General features: G+C 35.3%; 1 protein-coding gene across 1 annotated transcript in view; it reads left to right on the forward strand.

Annotated features, from left to right (window-relative positions):
- Positions 1-1,818: 1,818 nt before the first annotated feature.
- LOC137621539 (uncharacterized) overlaps positions 1,819-10,000 on the forward strand; it is a 162,059-nt gene continuing 153,877 nt past the window's right edge. Inside the window, exon 1 of the mRNA XM_068351914.1 lies at positions 1,819-2,084. The gene's annotated coding sequence lies outside the window, so the exon portion shown is untranslated. The remainder of the gene's footprint in view (positions 2,085-10,000) is intronic.

The following is a 10,000-nucleotide window of genomic DNA, read 5'->3' on the forward strand; positions in this document are numbered from 1 at the left end:
ACCCTGAGGAACACCAGATATCAAATTCCTATACTCACTATGGTGCACACCAACAACAACTCTTTGCGATCTATTACTTAAAAATTCAATAATGATGCTAAGAAAAGACCCATCCATTCCCAACTGTTTGAGTTTGAAAAGAAGGGCCTCATGATTAACATGGTCAAAGGCAGCACTAAAATCAAGGCCAATCATACGAACTTCCTGACCACAGTCAAGGGATTTCTGTACAGCATTTGATATTGGCAGTCTATACCCAGGAATTTTCTTAGCTCGTCAATCTATCGTCTTCTCTTCCTTCCCCTGCTTCCTTTGCGATATCTCATGACCCATTCTGTTATTATTAATGTCCATTCTAATTATATGTCCTGCCCATGTCTATTTCTTTTTCTTAAATGTTGCTAGCATATCATCTACTTTAGTTTCCTCTCGTAATCATGTTGTTCTTTTCGTCTCCTGGTGTTAATCCCATTATTATTCTTTCCATGGTCCCTGAGTTGTAACTAGCTTATGCTCCAAGACTTTGATAAGGCATATATATACTGTATATATCTATCTATCTATATATATATATATATATATATATATATATATATATATATATATATATATATATACAGTATACATACACACACACACACACACACACACACACACATATATATATATATATATATATATATATATATATATATATATATATTTATATATATATATGTGTGTGTGTGTGTGTGTGTGTGTGTGTGCATAGATTTGTAGAACCTCTACGTGTGTGTGCATAAGCGCCAAACAATTTCCCCAATAAGTATGTAGCACTATGTCTTACCCCCATCATCCACATAGTATAGCAATTCTCATTGACAACGATGTTGACAACGTGTGTATGCCAACAATGTCTGCCATATTCTATCACCCATTCAAGTCCTGAGCAGATCTTCTTTCACTTGACCCTGCTTTCCGAATAACTAACGGTTTATCGGACGTGAGTTTTTGTGTCTAAAAGGGTCATCAAGCGTGCCTGCTTCACTTACGTGATTGGGAAAGAACATTGCTCGAAATCGCATCATTCTTGATAGATGATTCGTCTCGTAGATTAATGAAAACAATGTGAATGTCCCCTTAAAAGGCCAGAAGGAACTGTTGTTGATCGATGAATGATCGTTTGGTTGTCTCAATATTTTGGCCAATCTATAGGAAATCAATCGACGACTGTAACTTTTCTATCACCAATCTTACTATTCTATCTAAAAAATTAAAAGACATTGTTCCTATAGTCTGTTTATATATTTTTTTTTCTTCTCAGGTAATTGTCAAAAACATTTATTTTACAAGCAACACATTACACTAATTTACGGTACACATTCCTGTAGCCTAAACTTCAAGAGGAAAATAACCCGCCAAAAGTCTGGAATTAATGTGAGCAAGAAAATTTGATGCGATTAATCTTCAAAGGCCCCTAGAACCAAAATAACTTTCGGTCAATAAGACCTCCCCTCATCCTATGATTACTATTATGGCGAACGAAGAAGACGAAATGCTTTGGAAGCGAACGCTGTTAGATGAAACTCTCGTGGGGGAGTTGAATCATAGATACCAGGTAGCCATTTTTAGTTACATTTAACATAACTATCTAAGAAATCCCAACGAAAAGTAAATGAACAAAGGGAAACAGTACGGAGGCAATTGATTAGCGATGCATGTATATAATCTGTGTAATCAAATTTGACCCGAATTTTGCGCAAAATATTGTAATTGACACAAGGAACTCAACTGCCACAAGTGTTGAGCAACCCAAAGCCAACACACAGGTATATGCGCTCCAGTGTGTGTAACAGGTGATAGTTCCGAACATGGAACGGTGTGTGTCACACTGTTAATGTCGAAGTGATTGCACGGTGTTGTTATTCATTACTTTTTTTCCCGTTGATTCGTTTAAGAGGACAGTGTTAAATGAATTGCAATATCGTTAGTGCTTGTGGATTTTCGAAGAGTTCGTGAAAACGATACTTTTAAACATCAACAGAAGAAATAAAAAAGTTCTTTCATGTGCTATGCTACACAGGTGATGCCCAGAATTGATCAAGGTACCCCAATCCTTTTACGTTTTCTTTGTGGTTCGAAAGTATGTCTTCCTAGATTAGTCATATGGATTTATTTCTTGACTGTTTCAGTGTATTTCAACAAGTAATTACATAATAGTTAACAACAATTCGCCTTCAGATCACATTTTGTTACTACCACTATGCTACTTTTTTTCTCTAACTTGTGGGATGTTTGTAAACAATGAGAAGCCTCAAAAAGAGGGATAATTCGTATCCTTTTCCTGTCATTGTTAAGGCGATGGAAGGCCTTGCATGCAGTTAATACACCAATTACGTTTTCATCCACGCTATAAATATTTTTGATATAAGAACTACGAAGTGAAAAGTTAGCTTAAATCTAAAATCAAGATAGACCTAGTAATAGTAGATTAAGGAACTTTAAGATGAAGTATTATAATGTATAATTTGTGATCATTTCTTAGAGTAATTATGACTAGGACCAAGTTGAAGGAGATATTGACAAAGTAAGTCGTAGTAATTACCATTTTTATCAAATGCCTCGTCGAAATCCAAGGTTGTAGGCTACTGTATAAAAAGTGGTGGGTGTGTTGGTAATGGGGGAGGGGCTGCTAGCCAAGGAAGTCCTGGCTGGCTAGTGTCTAGCCCTTCTCAGCTCTATCCAGTCCACCCTCTTTTCTCCCAATTTCTTTTCACTCCTTCTGATGGACAAATTTGACCTTCATTATAGTGTAATAGCTGTTTTACTTTTATATCTTCCAAGTATGCGTGTTTCTTATCGCGTTAATTGGTATACCGGAACTTGAATACGGCATTATTTCTGATTTTCCTTATTCATAAGGAAAGCGAAAGGTCTTCATATTCAGACGAATAATAATAACAAACTGCTTTGATATAGTTTAGTATATTTTATAGAGATGTCTTTACCTTTGTTCCAATGTTTATGCCGAATAGGCCTAAACGGGTCTAGAAGAGTTTAGTGGACATAGGTGGAACGTGGTGTGTAGCAACTCAGTGGTCGTGATGTAGAATTTCAAAACATTTTTAAATGAATAAAGAATGTGGAATATAATGAGCTCTCTCTCTCTCTCTCTCTCTCTCTCTCTCTCTCTCTCTCTCTCTCTCTCTCTCTCTCTCTCTCTCTCTCTCTAGATTTTTCATGACTCTGACCATCCTTTACATTCAGAACTCCCTGGACAATTCTATCCTGTTCGTAATACTAGGCAGACAGCTAATTCTAATAGTCTGGCGTTCTCCATCATGAGGCTCAATACTACACAGTATTCTAGAAGTTTTATTCCAGCTGTTACCAAGTTGTGGAATGATCTTCTAATCGGGTAGTTGAATCAGTAGCACTTCAAGAGTTCAAAGTTGCAGCAAATGTTTTTATTTTGACCTGGCTGACATGAGTTTTTATAGTTTATATATGGCATATCTGTTTTGACGTTGTTACTGTTTTTTGAATGATTTATTGTTAATTTATTCTCATTTATTTATTTCCTTATTTCCTTTCCTCACTGGGCTATTTTTCCCTATTGGAGCCCTTGAGCTTACAGTATCTTGCTTTTTCAATTAGGGTTGTAGCTTGGCTGGTAATATATATATATATATATATATATATATATATATATATATATATATATATATATATATATATATATATATATATATATATATGAGGCATAAGTAGATGAGTGTGCTATTTTACCTAGGTATAACTACTCTGTTCAATAAAGATTTAATTATTGGATATTTTGCAATAATGATTTTTTTTCCTTAATGTAATATTTCAAGTGTCAAAGAGTCCAGTTGCTTATAACCTTTTTTCAATGTTATGCATACTGTAACGCTAGAGAAATGTTAAGAAGTGTATAGACTTTGACTCCATACATACTTTTTGCCCACGGTAGCCATACATTTTACCCTTGTTGGATAGAAAGGTTACTGTTGCCCCTAAACCATCGACAACCTTTTGATTTCTCTCTTGTTTAATTTATCATTTCCGATGTTTCTTCCTCTGGCAATGTCCTCTTGTATTTCAGTAGGTTTTTTTGTGCCAATGATGTGAACGCTATGATAATAAGACTAATAACTTTTTATTTGGATAAGAAGAGCCTGTCTGTTTATCGAATTTTCCCCGTAGGCCTACTGGTTTTACGTGAGATAATATTCCATTGCAAAATTCTTGTGTTTACATTAATTTGCGTGATTATTTTCCGTATTCAATAATAATAATAATAATAATAATAATAATAATAATAATGTGGAACATATATAATTGGACAGTTTATTTACTGAAACAATTTTAGCTGAAGGTAAAATAACAAAACTAGTTATAACAATATCAACATATCTAGTCCGATACTGAGGGGATGCCGCTAGTTCTATTACCCAATCAATAAATCTTTGGTTGTTCCACAAAATTATTATTCTGGTCAGATTTTCTTGTGGTTATCTTTAAAGGACTTCTTTTGAGGGGTAAGCCGGGAAACCATTTCGTCATGCTACATTCAGCCAAGGGTAATATTATTGGTCTATTATCCTTGCATTCTATTTGTTTGCTATTTATTCATCTGTGCGTTGGTTATTAATCTTATTTCCAATCCCCTGCATTAAAAGGAAATATGGACAACGATACGTGCATTATGGGATTTCTTTATAAATGTAATCTTAAAATCCCTTGGGTGATTTCCCTCTTTAAGCGATTAATCATAAATTGTGGTTACTATTTAATGAGCTTTGGAGTGCACTGATAGGATCAAAAGATTATCGCGTTTTCCTCAGTCACTAACTGTTGCATAGGCCTATGTATTGTATTTTTATGAAATTCTACTTTTGTGGAATATGGTTTTTGCGAGTTTTGAACATTCTAGAAGTTTATAAGTTTATTCGTATTGGAATTTAAATCGTATTGTGGAATTATATTTCTTTGGTGGAATTTTCAAATCCCGAATATTGTATTGTTACTGTGCTGCAGTCAAGGTGGTTACAGGAACCTCATCTCATCAGTCAAAGACCCGAAATCGATACCAGGTCTCTAGCAGTTAGTTACGTACCCGGTTGGTAGTCAACTGCAGTGGGTCGCTGCCTGGACGGACAAGTGAATACGGGTATCCCTAAGGACTTAACGAGAATCGGAAGATTTGTTTTTTTTTTTTTGTATCTCTCTCTCTCTCTCTCTCTCTCTCTCTCTCTCTCTCTCTCTCTCTCTCTCTCACATTATATATATATATATATATATATATATATATATATATATATATATATATATATATATATATAATATTTTAGTATTATTTTAATATTTTATTATTATTATTATTATTATTATTTATTCATCATCATCATCATCAGAGGAAGATAAAAAAGCAGACAGAGAATGAGATGGCGAGATAAGGTGAAGAATAACATAAAGAGAAGAGGTTTAGTGAAAGAGGATCCCTTTGACAGAAGTCATTGGAGAAGACTATCGGGCAATCGACTCCTCAATGTAGGGATGACGGTGGGAGAGGAAATTAAGAACTTTAATTATTATTATTTTTCTTAATATAGACACACATTAGTAAATATGATTAAATTGGCAATAACGCAGTCGAGATGATAATGGAAGAGGAAGAAAAAAACGGTCCTATGGAAATGTTAATGTAAATTATTTAATGGTTCAAAAGCTAGTGTCAATGTCAAAAGTATTCCCTCGGCGTTGCTCCAGTTGGGCTAATAGAAGAGCATAGGCCTATATCAGTAGTATAGATTTATAAATGCTAAATCCCCTCGGTAATGTAATATCATTAGGAGTGATATATATTTGGTTGATAGGAAACATGAAGAGGATGGTATTATTATTATTATTATTACTAAAAGCAAAGCTATAACCTTGGTTAGAAAAGCAAGATGCTATAAGCCCAGGGGCTCCTACAAGGAAATATAGCTCAGTAAGGAAAGGAAACAAAGTTATAAATAAACTACAAGAGAAGTAATACTTACTTTGATGGCTGCTTTTCCGGTCCCATACAGCAGTGGAACCCCACTCTCTACAGGACCTCCACTGTCGTTTTACCTTGTTCGTTCAGAGTGTTTAACATTTCATATCACATATTGTTCATTTTCTGTTAAATCGTCGCTGTCAAAAGACTCATGAAATAAGAAACTCTTCAGTTTCCTCTTGAAATCCTGAATGTCTTCAATCATTCGAATGTTTCGTGGGAGCTTATTAGATAGTCTCGGGGCCGCATATTTAAAGGCCCTGGAGCCTAAAGTGGACATATATCTAGGTTCCAACAGTTTCAAGCCATCTGTAACTATTCTCGTGTCGATACGATTTGTTGGCTGCACAATGTGTAGCAATTCTCTTAAGTATTTTGGACGCCCGGTTCTGATAACTTGGTGGGTTATTGTACTTATTTTAAATTCAATTCTTGCTTTAATCGGTAGCCAGTGTAAATAGATTAGTTTAGGGGTGATCCTTTCTCTAGGTGGGACACCTTCCATATCAGTCTTGCTCCTCTGTTTATTATGTTTTGTAATTTCTTAAGAAAAACAACATTAAATTAGATGTTTCATTTATAAACTATAAAAACTAAAATTAAACAAGAGGAAGAGAAATAAGATAGAAGAGTGTGCTCGAGTGTATATACGCCTCGTTTTCTTATCTTGCTGAGTTAACAGACTGCTAAACAGCCTAGTGCCAAGAGGCGATTTATTCCTCATATTGTAATTTATTTTACTCTATTATATTTTTATCTCTTTTCAATTACTAATTACTGTCTTTTATATATTGGGTCCTTATGATTATACAGTATACTATTGTTACATAATAAGAAAAATAGCAGCTCATTACTTGCTTCGTTGGCTATACAGCTTTCATTCCTGGCGTGTTTTTGCTTGATTAAGGTATGTTTACGACACTCGTTTCTTAGACTGGTATTAGGGACACACTTAAGGGATGGCTTCTTCGACTTCCTGTCAAAGTTTATTTTTCGTCGCAAAAAAACTTTTTCATAATTTTTTTGTCCATTGATTTATTTTCTAAATAATGGCTTTTCCGTATCTGTCTATTTCATCGATTTTTTTTTTTCAGTTTCTTATGGCCCATTTCCTCTCTCAGCCTCTGCTATCTTCCTAAGCTCTGAATTTTGGAAAGATTTCAGGTATATACCGTCAGTTTTATAATTTTTCATATTGTGAAAATTTTCAAAGGAAATTAAAATAAAGCAATCTATTTGAAATTGTTTTCCAGTAAATAATGATTTTACAAGATAGTTTTTAGATTCAGTACTTTTCAAAATGATTCGAAGAAATTAGATTTTTTAAAGAATAAAAAACATCAATGCTCAGATGAACGCATTGAATTATATGTAAATGTTTCCAAAATCATTATTAAGGATTTATGTTTCATTATGCTTCAAATAAAAATGGTAGAGTCGTTTCCATTCCAGTATGGAGAGGCAAATTTATTTGACTATTTCCCATCGTAGTTACTGAATTGGCCGCAAATAGCCAATTGTTATCGAAATGTTACTATTGTCGTTTTCTTTGCGTGTAATGAAGTACACACTTATCCTTTTACTTATCTAATTGCCCACCCATATACCATTTTACTTAAGCAATGGTGCAACCATACATCCTTTTACTTAAATAATGACGCACACAATTTTATTTAATTGATGACACACCTGCATGTAATTTTACTTGATGGCACATCCACTCGTCCTTTTACTTAAGTAGTGAGGCGCGCACACGTCCTTTTAATCAAGTAATGGCTCACCCATAAGTAATTTTTTTATTAAGTAAGGGTGCACTCACACATCATTTTACTCGAGTAATGCCACACCCACACTTCTTTTTACTCTAGTAATGCCACACCCACACTTCCTTTTACTCTAGTAATGACACACCCACACGTCATTTTAGTTAAGTAATGACACGCACTGATGGCCTTTTACTCAAGTAATGGCCCACCACACAACATTTTACTCAAGTAGTGGCAACCCACACGTCATTTTACTTTAATAATGGCCCACACACATCTTTTTACTTAAATGTCGCGCACACATCCTTTTACTCAAGTAATGGCCTATCTAGAAGTCATTTTACTCAAGTAATGATGTGCACACAAGTCCTTTTACTCAATGGGCCACCAAAAAGTCGTTTTACTAAAATATGGTGCGCCCACAGGCCCTTTTACTTAAGTAATGGTGCCCCCACACATGCTTTTACTTAAATAATGACTTGCACATAATGTCCTTTAACTCAGGTAATGGCCCACCCACAAGTAATATTTCTTAGTGATTGCCTACCTGGAAGTCATTTTACTTATGTAATGGCCCACTCAAGTAATTTTTCATGAGTAATAGCCTACACGAAAGTCATGTTACATATGTAATGGCCCATTCCTAAGTCATTTTACTTAAGTAATGGCCAGCCCACATGTCATTTTACTTGAATAACGTGCACCCTTTTTTCTTTATGTAGTGGCGATCACACGTCCTTTTTCATTAACGAACCCCAAAAATTCACCTTCTTTCCTCAGTGAAGCGCTGCACATCCTGTTTTTTCAACAGTGTAGTCCTCCCAAATATTTTCTGGTATTCAAACTTGATCATATATTTTTTCTTACTCAATGCAACACTGGGACCTGTCGAGGACTGCCTTTCTTCATTATTGGGGCTTCCAGCATAATTCCATTTTTTTTGTGATATATAAAGCCTGCAGTTTTGCACCTAGGCTAGTGGCACACTCCCACATTTTGTAATTTTTTGTTTAATTGTACATTTTATATTTTATGAGTAATGGCGCACTCGCTAATGATATCTGTGTTTGCATGATGGCACACAATTATTTTTTTGCATGATTTTGTAATCCCTATTTTTTTTTTTTTTTTTTTTTTTTTTTTTTTGCATAGTGCGTGTTGAAGACTTCGTAGGAGGAAGAGTGGCTTCGTGGTATACATGTGTTCTGCAATAATGTAATATATTTATACCCTCTTCATTTTTTGAGTAATAACGCAGTCCCTATTTTTGTCCAAATGGCACTCGCATTTTTTGAGCGATGGTGCACTCCCAATTTTTATGCATGATGGTGTAAATTTTTTTTTTTTTTTTTGCGTGATAGTGCACTCCCTATTTTTGCATAATTGCGCACGCACTACTCCTAATGGTGTATTCCCATGGAAATGGGGTACTCCCCCATATTTTCACACAAGGAAGCCATTCCCCCATTTTTCTAACGAACTATTCCCTATCTTTTACCATAATCAAATCCTCCCCAATTCTCGCATAATAGGACATTCCCCATCTTTAGCGTAAGGGATGACTCCCCTATTCGAGCTCTACTTCAGGTCAAAGACGGGAATAGGAAAGCTCCTCAGTGATATTGAGGACGATCATTGTGTTGGTGGAACTTCATCTCCGTAAGAGGGAGGATCCTTTGAAGAATGTCTATTGGTTTCTCTGCGGGATTCGACGGGAGGGCTCCAGCTGAGACGAGAAGGGGATTGCCAACGCAAGTTGTGACTAATGGCGTCTTAGTACCTAACTCTTGGTCTGGATTTATTCTTGTATTTTGATCGTTTAATTTTTTTATACTTGGTTTTACGCATACACAAGCATCATCATCAGCCGTTGCTAGTCAGCTGCAGGACAAAGGCCTCAGACATGTCCTTCCAATTGTGTTTGTTTATGGTCTTTCTATGCTTGTCTGTACCCGCGAATTTTCTTATCTCGTTAATCCATCGTCTTCGCTTCCTTCTGCTTCGTTTGCAATATCTAGGGACTTATTCTGTTATTCCTAATGTCCATCTATTGTCTCATTATATGTCCTGCCCATGTTCATTTCTTTATGTTGTTCTGGTATACTCTTCTTCAGTTAGTTCTCGTCTCCATGTTGCTCTTTTTCTGTCTCATTATTCCTTCCATGCATACTCACACACACACACACACGCA

This window comes from Palaemon carinicauda, chromosome 28 (assembly GCF_036898095.1).
Source record: "Palaemon carinicauda isolate YSFRI2023 chromosome 28, ASM3689809v2, whole genome shotgun sequence".
In the NCBI taxonomy this organism is placed as follows: domain Eukaryota; kingdom Metazoa; phylum Arthropoda; class Malacostraca; order Decapoda; family Palaemonidae; genus Palaemon; species Palaemon carinicauda.